General features: G+C 36.5%; 1 long non-coding RNA gene across 1 annotated transcript; it reads right to left on the bottom strand.

Annotated features, from left to right (window-relative positions):
* Positions 1–11,675: 11,675 nt before the first annotated feature.
* Positions 11,676–16,897, bottom strand: LOC139960894 (uncharacterized). Its single transcript, XR_011790654.1, has 3 exons — positions 16,164–16,897; positions 12,750–15,246; positions 11,676–12,072 (listed from the first exon to the last, which is right to left on the bottom strand). It is a non-coding gene; the product is annotated as an uncharacterized lncRNA (long non-coding RNA).
* Positions 16,898–23,091: the final 6,194 nt, after the last annotated feature.

Raw genomic sequence — 23,091 nt, 5'->3', positions numbered from 1 at the left:
CGGAGGTATTCGTCCTCGGGGTTTTTTGTCCGGGGGGTGATTGTCCGGGGGGTACTTGTCCCGGGGGTATGAGTCCGGGGGTATATGTCAGGGGGGTATATGTCAGGGGGGGTATTTGTCCGGCAACCATATATGTATATATAATATATATATATATGTATATTATCAATTTAAAAGGTATTGACGATCTATAAAAGAAAATGGCGGACAAAGAAAAGGAATGCAAATAATTATCAACCAAAGTTGCTAAATTAGAGAACGCCCTCACCTCTAACAACTCAACTGTGAACACGCAGTAGAGGATGTCTCGCAGAAATAATTTTAGAGTGGTTGGTATCACTACAGAAGAAGGAGAAAATTGCGAGGAGCTTGTAAAAACAAAGTTTTTTTTTTCACTATTTGGAGATGCTCCCACCATACAAATAGAGCGATGTCATCGAGACGGTAAGGGCCATGGCAATAGACCACCCCACATCCTCGTCCGTTCTTTATCATACAAGGATAAAGGCTTTATCACGAGGAAGAGGAGATTGGCTTCGACAGAACATATATTTTTCATAGTCGACGACCTGACAAAAGACGATTTAGCAGAGAAGAAGAAATGGTCGGCACAAGTAAAAGATTTATATGATCAAGGCACAAAACTTTGATTTTTTGGAGGCAAATGGCGTCAAGCTTCAGGGATACCATTCGTTTTGAATATTAATGTATTACATTCAGTTCAGACATTTGGACATTTTGTTACGTTTTTTTTTCTTTTCGAACTGGAGAATTTTTGTAAGTACAACTTTTATTTGCTTTTGTACCCCTACTTTGCTATTTATTGTTCATATTGGGATTTCACCAGCTCCATTTCTATGAGTATGTGCTTGTTTGTTTCCTCGTCCATGGTTCCCGGCTAGGAATCTGTAAGTTGGGCTGAGATTTGTTCTCTGGGTTCCATTCGGTTGCTTTGGAGGAAGCCCTGTACCCATTTGACTTGATGTTTTTTCCTTACTGTTATTATCCTTCTTCTTTTCTTGCCATTTATTTGTTTCTTCTATATGCCGTCATGAGTTCAACTTTAAACATCGGTACATTGTGCTATAATAACATAATTACTTTTGAACGATCTTTATAAAAATGTTTTTATTTAATAGCTCTTTCGTTACAAAATGGCGGAGTTAAAAATTAGTTCATATAACGTTAGAGGTATCAGGCAGCCCAAAAAAAAAGGCGAAAAGTGTTCGCATATTTGCATAATAATAGGAGAGGTATCTATCTATTAACAGAGCCCCATAGTTGCAAGCTTGATTTTTTTTCCCTTATTTCTCGCTCTCTTGGCCCTCTTGTAAAGAAATACATCGTTTTCTCCCAGTTTACAATCTGATCGTTCTATTGTCAATATTGATTTAAATGTTTTCTGCGAGAAGAGAGGTCCAGGGTACTGGAAATTCAATTGTTCTTTACTTAATGATGAGGAGTGCATTAGGATTATTGAAGAAACTCTTCACTTGATTTGTACAAATGAAACCTTTATGAACCCTTCTCAAAAATAGGATTATATAAAATATAAAATTTGTACAGTGCATCAAATTATAGTAAAGCAAATGCTAGGACTCGTAGAAAACATGAAATAGATGTTGCTAACAATATTTCTAAGTTGGAAGAGGACTATTTTGCTACTCTTTCCTTAAATGTTCTTCATAAGCTCAATTCTGAAAGAAATAAGCTTGAACAGAGTTTTGATAACAAGCTGCGTGGTATTATTGTACGTTCTAGGGCGAGATGGGTAGGCTATGGGGAGAAAAATAATAAGTACTTCCTTAATCTAGAAAGACACAACAAGACTAGAAATGCTATTCGCAAGTTGCATGATTCAGGTGGTTCAATTATTTCTGATACTACTTCCATTCTTCGCATACTCGCATCCTTTTATGGTGACCTGTATTCTAGTCAACGTATTGAGCTAACCCCATGTTTCACAGACCTCGAGATTACAAAATCCTTAAATGTTGAAGATGCTAATAATGTGATGGGCTGTTAACAGAGGATAAATGTAGAACCGCTCTCTTTTCTATGCTTTTTGTTATACTAAATGTGATACTATATATGACATCTGTCCTTGTTGAAATATTGTTTAAAACATGTTTTGTTTTTACAATTTGACCCCTGGTGAACCGTAGCGACCATTGACCTCCGCCCAGAACATTAGGCTTTTTGTACTCAATGTATTACAATAACATACCAAATATGCAATCTGTCCAAGATTCCCTTGTGATATTATGTTTAGGAATGTGCGTTAGTGTAGGGAGTAAAAAAGTGAGTGAAGTAAATACTTGGCGTTTTTTTACTTCAAATGACCTTTGACCTCCACCAAAAGCAATAATAGGTTCTTTACATTTGATATGGTACTTTTACAAACCAAATATGAGTTCTGTTCAAGGTTTCCTTTTGCAATATCATGTTTACAAGGCTTACACAATTTGACATGTTGTCGCGAAATGACCTTTGACCTCCATCAAAATCAATAGACTTCTTATACTCAATGTTATACACCTTCAACCAAGTGTGAGATCTGTCCAAGCTTCTAATATTGAGATATCATGTTTACAAGGTTTGCACAATTTGAACTGTGCTGACCCCAATTGACCTTTGAAATCCTACAAAACCTGTGGGCTTCTTGTACTCAATGCGGTTCATATACATATTAAATATTAGATCTGTCCAAGCATACCTTCTTGAGATATCTCGTTTACAAGGTTTTCACAATTTGACATATGGTGACCGCAAATGATTTCCACTAAAAAACAATAGGCTTCTTGTACTAAATGTGGTTCTTCTACACACAAGCTGGGCGTCACAAACGCATACACGCATATGCCATCATGAAAGCAAAGGTTACGATTATGATCGAAAACAAAACGTTAGGCGCCAGCTTTTACAACTGGTCTGATAACCATTATCAGTGTTGCAACTCAACTTTACATGTGGTGAAAAGAAGACCGTCAGGAATAAAATATTCGTAATATCGTTATCTGATATCGAACATAAACCAATCACGGTTCACGAACCAGTGATTTACTAGGATTTTGAAACGTGCGTCCCAGGGACGAATCTGCTCAATTTTTTTGGAACGCAACTTAGTTAAAAAGTTAAAAACTTGCTTCCGCTCATACACTTCTGTGATAAAACCTGAAGCCAAAAAACTGTTATATGACCTGTATGTGTTTTTGACGTCAAGTAGAACATTAACTGATCCCATTGCTGTCATTCTTAAACTAGTATGGTAGAGGTCTATATACGCAAAAACAACGAATTAAAAAGAACAAATAGCGGCAGTACATATCAAGCATATGAATATTATTGTATTATTATTATATAGCTCTCTGATCCTCAAGCCACATCTATTCGAATTTGCAATTAAATGGTCGTGATGATTTTTTGGTATATTTACAGATTAATAGACGCAATTTGAAACAAAAGATTAATTGTGATGTGATCCCAAAGCTGGTAAGTTTCCCAACATTTCGGACCATACAGTTCTCGGTCAACCGGTTTCAACAACGTGAGTGGATGAGAGCCATTCAAATGCGTTTCTAAATTTAGGGAAAGGCAGATGGGACGTCAGTCTATGGATTAACTCCCTATCATGCAGGATCCGTCGATACTGCGCTTTTTTACAGCCCAGGTACTGCGTTTATATGCGACAAGCATGGTCTAACCTTTATGCCAAACTGGGGAGAGGGCGGTCGTAATAAAATCTCTTGGTTGTAATATCTGGTATTCTTGTATGGGAAAACTAACACACCTTTAAAATAGGATAAGTTGAAAAGATTTTTTCTCCATATATTGGTCTAGTTCCGAGGATATGGAAACAAAGCAAAATAACATTGAACGAAATAACTCCATGAACAAAGCGACATTGTAATGAAACCAAGCATATATGTACTAGATTTTGAAATGACATTTACAGAGCCACCGACACCGGGATGGAGTTAGGTGGGGCGTGGGCAATAATTTTCAAAGCAATGACTTTTGACAGCCGTTGGCCTCGGGCTGTCTTGCCCCCCCCCCCCCAATAGGAAACCCGTATCGGTGCTCTGATTAACACATTAAAGGAGGATTGTAAAATCTATTTCTCTAAGGTATGAAGCGATGCAGAAAATATGAAAATAATCTAATTTTATTTTGCCAAGTTTTACGAATCAATCTTTGAAACAAGTGGAAGTGTACGGACCGTGGCTCAATAAGGACATAGGAGGGGGAAAAAAGTCTCCAAATCTCAAAATTTTGACTTCTTATCTTGTATAAAAGTACGTTGGGCTGACGTTTCGGTCCTACCAGCATCTTCTTCTTAGGCTGAATAACAAGTAATAGTAAAAGGGGACAAATACACGAACAGAATACAGACAGGTTAATGAGCAAGGTGAACACAAAAGAGATAGATGTAAGGGGATTAGTAGACAAGTGATGAAGAGAAGAAAGAAACAACTTTGAGAAGAGGAGAGGTAGGAGATGAAATATAAAGGTTTTTTATGATTTTAGGACTTACATGTCCAAAACACATTGGAGCATAGATTGGCAACTACAAGGTATCAACTTTTAGATAACCCGTTTTAATATATGGTGTGAACAAATGTGACGAAACCTTGCATGCGCAGTTTAAACAGCAACAAATGGTAAACTCATTACCGAGAAGTGAGGAAATTGATCTCTACTACGACAGGCAAAACTTTCCGCCATGCCACGGTACATCTTTTAGTCTTTGAACTAAATACTACATATTCAATACGATCAGTTTAAGAAATTGAAAGATTATTAACCTTCTGGTGGTCTGAGAGGAGATTTCCAAAACCCTTTTAATGTTGCACACAGAGGCAAACTTAAACAATACATCTTCGAACTCTTCGTTCATGATAATCAATGAATTTCGGTCACTGTAATTATGAAGAAGTACACACACTACATTTGAAGGCTCAGGTAAACTAGTTCGCGGTTGAAGTTAATCCGTTATTGATGGCAGTTCTCAAATTAATACAAGCCAAATTGCATCTCATGTTAACAATTATCCTATTAGTTTGCTTTCTGTCATCGCTACGGGGCCCACCATGTCCCTCTCTTCAACACCCATGCCTCCCTTCAACACCCATGCTACCCAACGAGGTAACCTGCTACCATGCTTTTTATACCATGTGTATGTTTATAATTTATACCACTTTATACCCTTCAAAGTTAATGTGATGTTGTTCTTTGGAAGCTGCAGCATCAAATATTACGTAATTTCAATATCGCACGTATGAACTCACACAAACTGATCAGTCGTTACAATTGGCTTGACCAAAAAATTGTTTGCAATGAATTTACAGACTTAAGCCGATTAATGTAATAAAACCGATGGACTATGGCGCTCAGTGGACAGACAGTGTTGTTGTGGCTGAATGAATAAAGCCTAAATCGATGAAACTGAGCTTCATATACAAATCTATTTGAATCATAGACAATAAGATAGATTAAACATTAATTGTACTGTTGAATAGTCCAGACCAAAACTTAAGAAAAACAATTGATAGGGAGAAAACTGAACCCAATTGTCAAAATCCCATCGCTCTAGCATGTTTTTTTTTTTAAGTTTTTCCAAATTCTAAATTTGATATGAAAATAACAAATTTTACTGAAAAAAAATGAATCACTCGATTATAAAGAAATGCATAGGCTTTTGTAGACAAAGTGTGAACGATACGTTTATGTATTGGACACCGTATGAGTACAGAACACACCAGTTATCAGTTAAGAGTATAGTGACCTTCTTCAAGCGGGTAGCCAGGGGGCGATGGGGCGGACGCCCTCCACCCCAAGCAAAATGAGAACAGACAGAGGGAGAGAGAGAGAGAGGTGGGTGGAGAGAGAGGAGAGAGAGAACGAAAGAGAAAGGGAAACAGGGTAGAAACGTAGACAGATCTCACACAAAGTTTCAGAAGTGTGGACATTGAAAGTCAATTGTGTGATAGCAAGATAAGGAAGTTGTAAATTTGTTATCTGGCAGTGTAGTGGTTACCGGGTCAGCCTATACACAGTATAATATTATCCTCATGTAGAGTATGTGTCTGAGTAAGTGCTGTGATTATTATACATACAAAGAACCAATCAGAACGTCAATTGGCTTTGTGATTCCTTTAACATCACATTTGACATAAGAACATGCACCAGTAACACTAAAAACAATTAATTCTAACATTTTTAAGCATTGAACATTACTTATAATATTTTCAATGATCAGCAAAGCTTCTTGCACTAATAAAGACCTACCCATCAACCATCAAGTGCATTCATGCTTTACTTTTGGAGTTTGTGTGTACGTTTAACAGTAAGGTTTCCAGATTTTTATGTGCATGCTGACCTCAACTGACCTTCACAATATGATTTTCTATTATTCACTAATGTGAATCTCAATACCGAGTACGAAGTTTATTCCATTTGTTGTAATCACGTTTCCATTGTTTCTATTCCCAATGCTCGCTTCATTAAAAGAGACACAAACCCAACCACACACGCCAACCTGACTGCATGTAGGTTCCTGTGCTCCCAGCAAGCAACCAAAAATCCTAGCATCTCCCCAATAATGTACAATCTTACGTTAGGCCCTTTACTAGATACAAAGACCACAAAGTCATAGACGTAAGAGGCGGGGGACAGGGGAAAGACTGCCCACTCCAATTTCAGGGACTCAAACTTCGGGCAAAAGTTTCATATCTTTGCTCTGTCTCTACAAATATCAATATCAATCATGGTACAACAAATACAGAACTTGCATTTACGCTACTTTGCCACGAAAAGTCTCTGCAGGTTACACTTCATCCTGTGAGGGTTGCCTTTAGCGCCCATTGCATGTGTGTCGAAAGAACGGCGTTGCAAGGTTTAGTAATGTCATAGAATATTTAAGAACTTGTTTTTTATGTGGTATCCTTCATCTTGGGTCAGTCTCTGTTGGACTATTTGGTCATATAGTTTATGATGTATTTTCTAGACATCAATCAGCTTATCTTCGTGATGAATTGCAAAGTATTTTCGGAAACGTGAAATGCACATCTTATGTAGGAACTTCTTGTTAATTTTTCTTCACACTGGTGAATGTGAATGTACGATTTAGTGCAAAAGAATATAACAGGAATGTGTTTTTTCAAGGTTAATCAAAGTTTATTGAATCAAGGCAATGAATGAAAGGGCGTGAAAAGTACTGAAATAAATTAAGAAGTCCAAAAGTTACTATATCCCAAGCGCCCACATAGGAGAATCCAACCTGCAGATGCAGAAAGAGTCCTGAAAATGAAAGAGCCCAACAACAAGCCCATATTACATAACACGTTGTAGTGGAACTTGTAAATGCATTTTCTCTCTGAAAATGACAGAAACATACAGCATTACAGGGTGAAGAACTTCGAAACAAAGTGAAATAGGCAGATGCATAACCAAAAAAAAATTAACTGCAATATGAATTCACAAACAAAAGAATACTGCCAAAATGCGTTGCAAGCACTGTACGAAAATTCAGTGCACACTTATCCATTGGGGAAAGAAGAGAACCAATGTTAACTTGTCACTGACTCGACCAACCTGTAATGTAGCCTACAGTGACTTTATCCAGAATTAGCAGGTGGGCCTATGTGTCTGGGTACACCGGATAAAATCACACAAGGGTAAAACTATACTTCGTACTAACCAGAGCCGACCAAGGCAGTACTTTTTTAATATATATACTTTTTTAATATATTATATGTACTGGGCATGAAGGTATTGCCAGTGCTGAAAACCACCAGTGACAGTTCTAGTAGTGTTTACACGGGTCCAAAAATCGGGAACCGGGTACCCGAGAGCCGTTACCCGTCGGGTATCCGGATACCCGGAAAAAAATGAGTATCACGATTTTAATGAAATGACATATTGGATGCTATTATAAATGAATCATTTTCTCTACTGACAATGTTTTCATGTTCAAAAACGTAGGTGTAAGATAAGGTATAAAACCTTCCTCAATAATTTCTATTTGCTATTGTTTCTTTCATTAACTTGTTAATAACTTCATATAATTAACATTACTACTAACATCGCACTTCCGTCGCTGCTTATGTTTGCTCTCCACGTCTATTGATCACACCATATAAATATTCAATTTAGCTCGTAAACAGTTGTAACTACTACTATCTATTATGCAGGCCCAGGGTTCGCATTAGCCGAGAGATTGCGCGATTCGCGCAATTTGATCGCATTTGGCATAAACGATTAGTAAACAGCCACTTGCTATTATTATGTTTTAGTTATGCCGTCTATAATCCGTAAACATCTCGTAAAATTCCTTGTCAGCCTTTCCTTCCATGAATTAAACGAATGAATATATAATAATTTCTTCCTCATGGTAGCCTTACACCACACTAATTCAATGAGAAATCTAGCTAGGTCTTACCATCTGTTTATTCGCTGAAATTGTGACGCAGTTATAAGATATCCATGGATATTTTCATAATTGCTGTTACGTTCGACCACATGGTTGCCTAACACCACACTAAGTCAATGGGGGAAATCTAGCCTATACCGCTGAAATTGTGACGCAGTTATAAGATATCGATGGAATTCTTTCGTTATTGCTGTTATCTTCGACACATGGTAGCCTAACACCACACTAAGTCAACGGGAAATCTGCCTAACCATCGGTTTGCCAAAAAAAAAAACAATTTGCGTAGGATTCGGGTAATAATTTAAGAACCGGGTAGTATCGCGTCGGGCGGGTACCTTCGTAATTGCAGTTATTTTCGACCACATGGTAGCCTAACACCACACTAAGTCAATGGGAAATCTGCCTAACTGTCGATTTGCCACTTTTTTCTTTTTTTTTAAATCACACTACGTAGGATTCGGGTAATAAATTAGGAACCGGGTAGTATCGCGTCGGGCGGGTACCCGGATAACCCGTGCAAACACTAAGTTCTAGTCAGTAGTAAACTAATAATACCAGCATAGGCTTAGTATTGTGTAGTTGTACTATCACTACCCAACTACTACTTGCTGCTTAGGTCCTCCAAAATTCAAGGCAACGACATTGTATTCGTAAACAATGTCTTGAAAGCAATCATCATAATTCATAAACACACGGTCCCGTAATATGAATACATTGCACTATAGAATACTTAAAACTACAACCCTAGGCTACACACTATGGTAACGTGCATATACATGTACACATGCAATTAACCACGATAGGATACGTTGATGCCCGTTAACAAGTGCAACCTTAAAAATGTCACTTTAATTCAACCCAGAATGCTGAAAAAACTCCGAATTTAGCCTCAAATCAACTTGTTTTAAACAATCGACCGGACGATGGAAGTGGTACTTTCTTGAAAACGGAAAATGTGCAATTCGAAAGATGAAAGGATTTTACTTGCGTTTCGTTTTTATTTTTCAAGCCGAGGCGAAGAAATTTCCGAATTTCATCCACATTGTGAGTCCGACATCGTCGCAAACAGATATTTAATGAATATTCAACTTCTTTTGTTCAAAGTTTTGCTTGAAGCAATTCGATTGCTGCTTTATGAATATGTATTAAAACGGATTTTCTGACGATATCCAAGCCGCAGTGTACTAAAATATAGTGATGGGCTAAGCTCCTACAATGCATTTCACCGCTTTTGCGAAGTGTTTAACGATTGCGCAATAACACAAGTTTCGGAGCGTGTGCAAAAAAGGCTCGCAAAAACTGTTTTTCAGCCCGATTTGGACATAAATCGGTGAAAAAGTCATAGAATGAGATAAAATTCTCGAATAAAAAATAGTAACTTTTGTCGGCCTATATGATATATGCTTGCTCTGGAAATTCCAGAGAAAAAGAACTTTGTATGAAGACGCTGAATTATTTTTTTTTAAGAGAAGAGAGAGTCCCACTTACTGTTACAATATCTCTATACATGTAATGTATTGAGATAAAAATTTCAATAAAATCATACTCGCAACCGGCATCAGCATCTGTGTTTTCTGACTATTTTCTATGGACGTATTAGATTGTCCTAGTAGACACAGGTAGAACCATGCTTGCAAAACAAAGATCAAGATGGAAGAAGACATAGAGAGCCTCTATAGATTTCCAACTCTCCCCACGCCCTCCCTCTACCCCACCTCCCAATGCAATGGTTATAGGTTTTCAATGATTTATGTCGTTTAATAATGATTGACACCCTGTTTCTAAGTTTTTACATTTCTCAAATGTCTACAGTGATACATGGTGACTCACATTTGCACAGTTTTAAGTTGTCATAAAATATTATAATTCATCAGTTCATAACCTCAAAAAGGATGCATATACATTTACCACAAACATTTAATCTTCATCGTCATTTGCTTGGAAAGCACAAAAAGGACTCCGTCGTGTTTCATCTTCAGCAGCTTAATTAGAAGTTTCAAATCAGTTAAGCCTATATAGGCCTACTTGACAAAACGACTGTCATCGCAGTCGCAACAAAATGTGTTATCACCATTACCTGAGTTGAATTCTACGTTTCTATCATAGCAATTAGATATAGCCTATGCCTAGTTGTTACTGCTTTAATACAACCGTAACTTAATAGTTATACTAGTAGTGAGTAAGACACAAAACTAGACATTTGCACATTGAAAGTGGAAATATGCACCCTTAATGGCAGGTTGTTTCTATACATGATTGGATTTGGTACTACAGATACTATCATTCTACTTCTATTTTCACTTTCTCTCTTGGTTCATGTACAAATTTAACGCGCAGAAAACAAGGCTTCTCATATTCAGTACTTTTAGAATTCATTGGAGACATTTCAACTGATCAAATATTGTGGTATACACATTATTGGTACAACTTGAAACTTACATAAAACAATATGTTAGCCAAAATATAGCCTATACCTATTTATTACTGCTAGTTTTAATACAGTGATAACTTAGTAGTTATACTAGTAGAGAGTAAGACACACAACTAGATATTTGCCCATTGAAAGTGGAAATATACAACCTTGATAGCAGTTTGTTTCTATACATGATTGGATTTGTTACTGCAAATAATATCAATCTTCTTTCTTCACTTTCTCCCTTTTCTTATTTACAAATTTAGAGAGCAGAAAACATGGCTTCTAACCCTTCTAATTTCAGATATTCTCTTAGGTAAAACAATATAATGATGTTTTGAACTGACACAGTATGTCCAAGATCATATTTCGCAAGCTTGTCAGCTGACTGTAAGATGATATCATTAAAATGGCATTTTCGTAACAAACAATCTTATCTGATAACATGATGAGCAGGTCTCACCTAGCCAATATATATGTGTTTTTATATATGTGTTTATATATATGTGTTTATATATATATATATATATATGTGTTTATATATGTGTGTTTATATATATGTGTTTATATATATGTGTTTATATATATGTGTTTATATATATATGTGTTTATATATATGTGTTTATATATATATATATGTGTGTTTATATATATATATATATATGTGTGTTTATATATATATGTGTGTGTTTATATGTGTTTATATATATATGTGTTTATATATATATATATATATATATATATATATATATATATATATATGAGTGTGTTTATATATATATATATATAAACATGTTTATGTATATGTTTATGTATGTTTATGTATATATGTGTTTATGTATATATATATATATATATATATATATATATATATATATATATAAACAGATATACACAAGCAGCGATTCACACGCAATGTACAGGTAATATAGTACAGGCATAGTACAGGTGACAGGTGCTACACTGTTGATGTGGCCGTTAATCCAGATGTCTGTCTTCCTTTTCCAGGTTGATAATACACACCTTGTGAAGATGAAATGTGCGAGTCAGAAGACATGCCCAGCCGCTTCCTCCACATCCCCCAAATTTCGGATTTGACAGTGAAGGCAAGAAAAATAAAAAGTCCTTGCAATGACGTGAATATGATAAAGAGATACCATAGCCAAGGTTCATCAAACAACGCAGCAACAAAGCCAGTGACCCAGGTTAACCCTAGGATTATGAATATCTGAAGAAGCAAAAATATAACCAAATCACATTTAATGAATTAATAATAGCCTATGAGCTTCAAGTAGTGACCAACTTGGCATAATTGAATTGTTTATATACAATTCAAAACAAAAAAGTAAATTATGCAATCGATGCCTGTTTTCCTAGATGTATGGCATTTCAAAATTCTTTTGGGTAATGCGTTTGTTTGTTTGTGGGTTTGTTTGGGGTTTTCGTTTCTATTTAAAGTCAGGTAGTTGTAAGGATAATGCTTTCAAAAATAACATCGTTACTATTCAGCAATTACATGTTTAGTCACTTGTGCATGAGCTCTGTAATTAAACAAACTTGGACGGAATCTCTTGTAATTTCCTGCACTGTAAGGTTTTGAAAGTTTGGTGTAATTCTAGTTAGATTGCCCGTGAGTCGTTATCATTGACATCAGTAGACACTAAATTAAAAAAAAAACAAGCCAGCGGTATCTCTCACACTGTTCAAACTAATTTACAGGCACTATGAGCATAAGACATATGAACTCGGTTTCTCGAAATAATATCCACATAACAGCGTTTTTAATGTTTAATTGTGGTTGTATCATATATATATATATTCAAACGTATCCTGGTAAGGTAGTTATTGGATGTCATTGGCACATTATGAGAAGAAGGGGGTAAAGAAATCTGCCAAACTTCTCACCTTTGAATAAATCACCAATTCACGTAAGTGGCTTTCCTCCTTGGTCTTTCTGATTCTCCGACTACTTCTCTTTTGAATACAAATTGAGACGGTTATGTGTATGAAGAATATCATATTTATGACAACACTCACTGCCACCGGAATACCAAAGGCATACAAGTTTATCTTTGGTCCACCAATCCAGCATCCTGAGTTAGAACCATACCCTATTCCGTAAATGCCATCTTCATCCACAGAGTAAATAATCAGTAACGTCCCACTGATGATACTTGGCAAAACAAAGCACAGTAGTATGAAAAGACATATTGACTTTCTGGAAGGTTTTACACCTCTTAATGTTTGGTTTCTGAGACTGAAAGTCTGATTCATAAGAAAACCTAATATTGAGCTAGACGAGAAGGCAGTCAGCCAAAAGAAATGTCCAAGACCAGATATTACTGAGCATAAGGTACGATGAAGTGTAGAAATACCCGCGAAGATAAGTAGTAACTGAGCCACTACAAGGCAACCACAAAGGTTCATGATTATAATGTTTGCTAGTCTGGTTCTTAATGTAGGAAATACGGAGTAGCTGATCAATGTTAAAAGCAGTGCAATCACCGAAAGAAAAATACCAACCGTGCTCAGGATACTTTGTGTTTGGGAATATTGAGGCAAAAACCTATAAGTCACAACGGTGCCAGAGGCTTCCAAAAAGTTACACACCTGTATGTCACCATTTTGTTGTATTGTAAACATATCTGGAGTAAATTGAATCGATATATTCGCCGCATATACTAAAACACTGGACTCGTTTTCCAAAGGGAGAAAGACGTTTGAATCGAGTGTAATCATCGGGCATGATGATACTTCACTAGAGTTAAATACGCATCTTTGTACTAAAATGTCCTCTGATGAGATGTTACCATGTGTTGATGAAAATTGAAATAAATGTCGAATCTTTATTTGAGATACGTCAGTAGTTTCCGATGAATTTTGGAAAAGAATTCCAGCAGTAATATTACCAGATGTACTCCACTGGGGTTCACTGTACCATTCCGAATTACAATATAGGGTCGGGTCCTCCACTTTGGATGGACAGTACGCCAAAAACTCCACAATGTTCAAACTTTTGCATGCATCTGAATTTTGCGAAGATGTACTGCCAGCTTTTGCCAAGAGACTTCCAATTATTTCTAAAGAAGTCGTGACAACTTCTAAAACAACCTGTACTTGGCTCGTCATTCTGCATGATGTATTGTAATGTTCCATGTTTGCTTGTAAAAGTAATACCAAATCCGCTGGTAGGCAATTAAAAGTTATTTCCATGTTCTCCAAACAAGAATTGTTGATAAAGTTTACGTTGTCAGCTTTCATATGTATAGAATAGTGATTACATTCTTCTGACGAATTTGTAGTAATATTTGGCAGTTGTACGCATAGTGAACTTCTCAGGACGTAACCACTAGGACATGTTAATAGTTTGCACTTAGCCTCGAGTGGATCAAAAACCTGTCCAACGTTACAAGTCACAGATATTTCTTGGATCCTTTCATTGTTTTTTGTGATGGATATACCACCAGAATTACCACCAAAATTAAAGGTTATAGAAATTGGTACGAGGGGTGGTGGGGGAGGTTCAGGTGTTGGACATATGATTTCACCGGTTTCAAAGTTTATGAGACACGGCGCCAAGAAAACGGGCGGAATTTCTTCTACGCGGTTAAATGCTGTACAAAACTCTAAAACCTCGTAGTCGATATATTTACGAGAAGAATAGTAACATTCAACACAGAAGGTATTTTTGAAGTACCCTCCAATCGAAATGGAACTGCTATGGTCGAACATTTGTGTCTGATATCCTCGCTAGTTGTGTTGTCGTCACATGTATCGATTACGTCATCGGTAATTTCAAAACAAGGTGTTACAGATAACACGTAAAATGGATGATCTGAAGGTGGAAGGAAGGACAAGCTTTGACATTGTTCTCTCAGTAGAGAGATTTGATCTTTAACGGTCAGGTTCAAAGCTGTTTTAAAAATATCACTGTCTTCACAATCTTGAGCCTCGAATGACCAAGGTGAAAGGTCGGATAAATCCTCTCCATGACAGAGAGCACAGTAAAAATTTCTGTAGGTTAGTCCTTTCCTTGATAAAACTGGAATACCAGATAAATTATCTTCCAATCTACCCACGGTGATATCTGTGTCGTCGCCTGTGACGTCACATTCGTTGAGCCCCGTTTATGTATCTGGACATTTAGACACCATCCAGTATTTTTGCTGTGATATAACATCCGTAGCACACTGAAAGTAATCTCTCATACCGGGAAGAACTTCAGACAAAAATATTTCGGTGTCGTTATCGTTGGAACAGCGATTACTTTTTTCGATAGTATTGTAACAACAATCTTGGAATAATTCACAAGCTGGGTGACAAGAACATTTGACCGATGTCAGAGAACCACATGAAGAACTACATTCATAATCTCTAGCGCAGTACACAGTCCGTACAATTTCTGTAACGTAAATGGAAAAGAAAGAAAAACTATAAATCCTCACTTCTAAGAGAATACTTACGTTGACAATAATGCAAATGTCAAGTAGTAATTTCCTCCGATTGCCAGATTGCATAGCTAATATTAAACATGTTCAACTGAAATCAGTGTTTGCTGGCAATGAGATATGCAAATCCGTGAATTGCCTTCTTGTTATAAGTTTTCTGACATATCCATAATTTGTTTTGGTACAACAACTGATGGCGATGTATACTGATGTTTGACAAATGACAGGAAACTGATTGTTTTCACAGGAGAAGAAATTTCTAAATCTTTCTTATGTTGTTTTGCCCCGTAATTCATTTCTTATTCCATTCCGATATTTTAATCGTAGTAATGTTGACTTTATTTCTGACATATTGTGTTAACAGTGTTAGCATATTTGTTTATTAATACTAATGGTTGCATTTCCATTGTCAAACGCACTGCACTCTTTAGACTATATCAACCCATAGGCCTAAGTAGATCTAATACGTACTTGGAACTGTTTTGAAATGACAGGATTTACGTGGTACGACCTTACATAAGGTTAACTTGGCGGTTCCTTGTTACAATATTAAATGAATGGATCTACCACAGTCATAATCCCCACCCCCCCCCCCCGCCCCTTCTCCTCTGCCCCCATGCCACGCCTACGTAACCAAATCGAGCCCGTATTTTGGAAGATCTAAGAATAATATGAAAGTTAACATAACGAAATTTGATTACAATATCATCATTTAAGGAAGCAGTGCGGAAGTGGACTTCACCCTCAGTCAGTTAAGCATCCCTACCCCCCTCCCACTAAACCAGCCACGGGAAGATCATCAGCAACTACGTTTACTCTGCTCACAACACACCGCAGACCCCATTAGCCACACAGCGAACTGCGTACTTACGTACTGGTAGTAGTTCCGTTTCTGGTTCCGACTGTCCTAGTACCACGATAGCGTGAATACTCCAAAGCACTGTGAAGACACTTTTCAGATTTGTATATAAAGCCATAGTTTGTTGTATATCCTTTACTTTCCAACGAGAAATCCAATAGCAGAAGAAATACTGAAGCAGATTGTCGTAACTAACAATCGAAGTATACAAGGTTATACATGTATATTGTTGGGATTAAAGAACATCGGTTCGTATGCACAATAGAGTTCGGCTTGTCGTTATCAGATATCTTTACGGAAATGTAGGACAACTGAAGCACGATACAGGTATCACCTGTAGCTATAACCAAATTGAAACCGGAGTAAGTTGTTCACATTATTGAACGATCGTTTTATATTATATAACTATATACGCACGCATGCGTATCTCTTAAACGATACCACCAGTCTCATATTTGAGTTTCCGTAATACTGGCTGAGTGATTACTGCAACACTTAAGTCACAAAACTTCTGTGATGATATGTTTCGACGTCATTTGCAACGTTTTGCATAGATAATATTATTTTCTGTTATGATCGTTGTGACAGTGTAGAATCTCGCTCCTGGGTATTTTAACCCCGTTGTAAGTAATGCGAAGTCCTGGCGTATCCTATGATAGTTTTGATGATTTACATGTTAGTTTACGGATGGATTCAAACTGCAAACATGACGCAGTCTACGATAGTTGAAATTATACGATAGTTGAGATACCTCTCTCGCCAAACCCCCTCCCCCTACCCCTCCCCTCATCAGATAAATTATTCATAGCATGATCACTCACTTCCAACTGGGTTCGTTTTAGAACACCGAAGGGGAGATTATATACGTACATAGACTAGTGGCATGCACAAATGGGGGAAGGGGGGGGGAATTGTCGGGGTAAAGTGTCTTAACCCCCACCATTATTCAACCTCACACAAAACTCAAGAGTTTTTATTACTAGTTTTTAGCAGTATTAGCAATCTTGCGTTTAGGGCTATTCCGGGGTCATTAAAACGTCCGCGAGAAAATTAAATAGATAAATGGTGCATTCTGGGGCATGTTAAGGCTATATATATATATATATATATATATATAGAGAGAGAGAGAGAGAGAGAGAGAGAGAGAGGTTATGGTGTCCGCGTACAGAGCGGAAGGCCCGTGGTTCGAATCCCGGTGGAGGCTGAAAGTTTTTTCACTGTTCTTGATTTTCCAACTCATTACGATTTTCATTTATATATATTCATTTGCCTTTGTCGTTTACCTCCATTGCATTAACATAAAGTCTGTTCAAAGTATCTCTTTCGAGATCCGGCTTTAGGAATCACAAATGATTTCGAGTCGGTTAGCATCATGTTTGATCTCTAGAGTAAGGCAAAATATGTCATCAAAAACAGAACTAGTATTGTGCGATACAGGTGACAAACGCCTATAGTGGAATTACGACCTTCCTTACCGGTTTCGAACCTGTGGACATACAATCAGCGTCCATAGCCTAGTGGTTAGGGTGTCCGCGTACAGAGCGGAAGGCCCGTGGTTCGAATCCCGTTGTAGGCTGAAAGTTTTTTCACTGTTCTTGATTTTCCAACTCATTACGATTTTCATTTATATATATATTTATAAATGTGTGTGTGTGTATATATATATGTAACAAGTTTGACTATAATCCCACTTATGGGACCAAATGACCTCAAACATATTTGGACCACAAATGTGTCCCAAAATGTATTCGAGGTGGAAATAAACATTCCATTCCAACATTTCCAATTCTTGACTGAATCATTCCCGATACTTGCCCGAATCATCCCGATATTTGCTCGAATCGTTCCCGATAATTGCTCGGATCGTTCTCAAAAAGCAAGTATCCGCCCTGGTGCCAACTATTCTATTTTAAATAAAATTTCAATGAAATCATACTCGCAACAACCTTCAGCATGTTTCATGCGGCTCGTGTTGTGAGTTTTGAAATTTCGGACAAGGATTCGGGCTAATTTCGGGCACAAAATTGTAAGCCCTGAAGTCCCCGCCCCCCCCCCCCCTTTAAATAAATTGGGTCGTTTACGCATGCATATGGACAAAGCCCAGTCGACTTTACTGTTCAGCATGCTCAATTTTATTACACAGCAATGTATGGAGGCGGCTTTACATAAATATTTAGGCCCCTTGGGAGAAGGCACCCCGAGTTGGAGGGGCACCAACAATTTATGGGTGGAGAGGGGGGGGGGGAACCAATACCCATGTGCAGTTGGTTGTGAAGTTTTTGTTAACATGATAGTAGGACAAATTAAGTGATGTGGTGGGAGAGCACTTGTCTGAAAATGGAGGAGCATGCCCCCTGGACCTCGGCCTGGTTACCGGACTGCTGGGGAAGGGTTAATATTCAAATGAAGCCACACGGCCACCTTAGACAACTGCTCATTGAATGATAATACTGACATACACTGCAAAGCCATGTTAATGTAAAACATTTTTATGGCAATTTAAGTCTATACAATAGCTGAAGCTCGTGAAAGATCTTCGAAAAATTGCTGCATTGTTTAACTAAAAGGTACCTCTTAGTAAAAAAACAACTAAGATGCCGTTATTACTGTGTATAAATTGATGATGCAAGTAATTGGAAGATAGGTCTTGTATTGAACTTCTCAAATTATATTTCTCTGTACTTTCTGGCTATTTTCTATGGACGTATTAGATTATCTAAGTGGACACAGGTATACACCTTGCTTGCAAAACAAAGATCAAGAAGACATAGAGAGCCTCTCTTAAATTTCCAACTTTCCCCTACAACCTCCCTCTACCCACCTCCCAATGCAATGGTTATAGGTTTTCAATGAAATATGTCGTTTAATAATGATTGACACCCTGTTTCTAAGTTTTTACAATTCTCAAATGTCTTCAGTGATATACGGTGACTCACATTTGCATACTTCAAGCTGTCATAAAATATTAAAATTCATCACTTCATAACCTCAGAAAGGATGGATATACATTTACCACAAACATTTAAACTTCATGGTCATTTGCTTGGAAAGCACAAAGAGGACCCCGTCGTGTTTCATCTTCAGCAGCTTAATTAGAAGTTTCAAATCAGTTAAGCCTTTATAGGCCTACTTGAAAAAACAACTGTCATCGCAGTCGCAACAAAATGTGTTATCACCATTACCTGAGTTGAATTCTACATTACTCTCATAGCAATTGGATATAGCCTATGCCTATTTATTACTGCTAGCTGTAATACAACGATGATACTAGTAGTGAGTAAGACACACAACTAGATATTTGCACATTGAAAGTGGAAATATGCACCCTTAATGGCAGGTTGTTTCTATACATGATTTTTTTTTTTCCACTGTATTTATTTACAATACCGTAACACATAATACGAAAGAATCAGCAAAAAGACTTACATAAGAAGCTTACATAAAGAAATCATAGAAGTCGTTAAGGTTACACAAATTGTTGTTATGTTTAGAAATGAAATAGTGGAGGTCAAGTTGAAAGCGAAACTTAAAATAAACTTCGTGCACATGTGGGATTTTGTTATCCAACCTACAAGTATAAATGTACTTTTTAGCATGCAAAATTAAAAAGTTCACAGGATTATCTATATAACCAAAATCACCAAAACAAATGTTGGTCAAATTAAAAGAATAATTAGTTTTAATGCAATTTGAATTCACTGCCTCCCAGAATCGCTCAACGTGACTACAATTATAAAACAAATGTATAAGCGTTTCATCGGCATTCTTGCAAAATGAACAAAGTGGAGAATTAACCATTTTCATTTTTTAAAGCAAGCTATTTTGCCTAAAATACGATGTAGAAAACGCAATTGTAAATATGATACTCTGGGGTCATTCACAGCCGTATAAGGCAGCCTAAAAATCTTATTCCAAACTATTTTCACTGGAAAATTCATAGCTTGCCGCTTCATAATAGACGACGGGGGCGTGCAGAGACCGGAAATTAGCTTATTATAAACATTTTTGGTTATTTTATGTGTGCGCATGCACATATTAAAGTTATTTTCACTCATTGGGAGCAAAACAGAATCATGGTACCCCCTCCAATAACTAGGAATGGCGTGAATAATCCCAAAGTACGAAGTAAAAGGAAAATTTCTAATATATTTTTTCGCTTGAAACGTGTTATATGGAATTACCGAGCCATCATTTTTAATGAAATCTTTCACATAAATTGTTCTGTGATTTAAAAGATTATACTGGAAAATTACTTTATTGTTAACCAATATATGACTGTTGTTTAAAATGATTTCATTACCATAATTACTGTCTGGATAATAAAAATTAAACTCAGCCCAAGCCTCACACACTTCTCTGCAAAAAATATTCGAAATACAAGAAACTGCCTCCTTATTGAAATTACATTTAAAAAGAAAAGCACCACCGAACTGTTTTAGGTATAAATCATAAAATATTTTCCAGTTTCCTCTCTGAGGGGCTAAATACCGTTTTACCCGGCTACAGTTTAGACTTTTAATAACAGATTCAATATCTGTCATATCAAAGCCACCATTAACTTTCTTATTAATAAGGGTGCTCCGTTTAATCTTATAAGGTTTATTGCTCCAAATAAAATTATACAAAATTTTATTAACCTCTTTAATGAAACTAAGAGGAGGATTTGGTAGAACACTAAAAAGAAAAAACAAGTTGCGAAATGGCCAAACTCTTAATTATAGTTATTTTACCAGTTGGTGTTAAGTCACGTTTTGACCACATCCCAAGTAACTGTTTGAGCCTGGATAATTTGGGAAGATAATTCAATGAAAAGAAATCTTCATTCTTTGTAGTAAATGTGACACCAAGATATTTCACTGGACCAAGATTAACATTAAAACCATACTCATGAAAATACCAGGGAACCCTGGAAACCATAGCACCCAATGGAAAAAGGAATGATTTGCTGAAATTAACTTTTAAACCCGAAGCGGCAGAGAAATTATTAAGAATGTTTACAACCTCTACAAGAGAAGCGCGTGAACCATCTAAAAATAAAACAGTATCATCGGCATATTGTGAAATTCTTATTTCAGAGTTATTAATAGATATACCCTTGATACGACAGCTTGTTTTAACCATGAATGTGAGAAAATCTGAACATAAGATAAAGAGGTAAGGACTGAGTGGACAACCCTGTCTTATACCTCGAGAAATACTGAAATACTGAGAGAGATGACCATTGTTAATAACACAAGATGTGACGTTCCCATAATAAGTTCTAACCCACCTAATAAAATTTGGACCAAAATTGAAGAATTTTAAACTTTGATAAAGAAACTCCCAGTCCAAACAATCAAAAGCCTTTTCAAAATCTAGAAACAGAAGAGTACCTGAAATATTGTTGGAATTACAATGATCAATGAGGTCTAAAACTAGTTTCTATACATGATTGGATTTGGTACTACAGATACTATCATTCTACTTCTATTTTCACTTTCTCTCTTGGTTCATGTACAAACTTAACGAGCAGAAAACAAGGCTTCTCATTTTCAGAACTTTTAGAATTCATTAGAGACATTCCAACTGATCAAATATTGTGGTATACACATTATTGGTACAACTTGAAACTTACATAAAACAATATCTTAGCCAAAATATAGCCTATACCTATTTATTACTACTAGTTTTAATACAACGATAACTTAATAGTTATACTAGTAGTGAGTAAGACACACAACTAGATATTTGCCCATTGAAAGTGGAAATATGCAACATTGATGGCAGTTTGTTTCTTCTTTCTTCACTTTCTCCCTTTTCTTATTTACAAATTTAAAGAGCAGAAAACATGGCCTCTAACCCTTCTAATTTCAGCTATTCTCTTAGTTAGGTAAAACAATATAATGATGTTTTGAACTGACACAGTATGTCCAATTAGATCATATTTCCCAAGCTTATCAGCTGACTGTAAGATGATATCATTAAAATGGCATTTTCGTAACAAACAATCTCATCTGATATCATGATGAGCAGGTCTCACCTAGCCAATATATATGTGTATATATATATATATATATGTGTGTGTACATATATGTGTGTATATATATGTGTGTATATATATGTCAATATGTATATATATATATATATATATATATATATATATATGTATATATATATATATGTATATGTATATGTATATATATATATATATATATATATATATATATATATATATATATATATATATATATATATATATAAACTGTTGAACAACTATGCTGCATTTAGAGAAAGGCTGGATCTCGAGTGAGATACAATAATTAAATTAGGTAAGTGATTGGAAGTAAATCAGCCGATGTTTGGTTTTTGCAGAGCTTTCGAGCAAAACTAGCTCTTCTTCAGTGCATGATCACGGAAAGTGACAAGGAGTAGCAGGAATTGAAACTATTTTATAGAGAAGATTGTCGGCATGGTTGTCAAAGCGACTTACTGATTTCTGCTGAATTGAGCAGAAGTTTTAGAAATTCGGATTATTTAATCCGCGTCGGATTATTTTAATCCGATTCCGTCGTAATTGCAAAGGAATTGTTTGGGTTTATCTGGGACGGCAAATCGTTTCTGATGTTTAAACGGAATGGTGCCGTGGTCTTTAGGTTTAGTTCCCAGAATTTTTTTTTTTTTTTGTAGGGTCACAGTGGTGTCCAGGAAGTGAACGCCATGTCCAGAAACGGTAGGGCCGAAACAAGAGGTTGGATGAGAAGATCCACGAAGTTGGATTTTTTTCAGTCGCTGTACCATTACCCGATATTATGGGCGTCCCGGGATTGCCTTCTTTGTAAATTTTAGGCTACCAGGTTTTGGGTCATTTTCAAGGAGGTTTTGGCCTAACTTGCGGTCAATGGAACCGTTAGAGACTGTGTGATTTCTTGAGTAGGATCAGAATCCAGGAGTTTGTAGTGTT

This window comes from Apostichopus japonicus, chromosome 20 (assembly GCF_037975245.1).
Source record: "Apostichopus japonicus isolate 1M-3 chromosome 20, ASM3797524v1, whole genome shotgun sequence".
Lineage (NCBI taxonomy): Eukaryota > Metazoa > Echinodermata > Holothuroidea > Aspidochirotida > Stichopodidae > Apostichopus > Apostichopus japonicus.
This window is presented reverse-complemented; position numbering and strand designations above follow the sequence as displayed.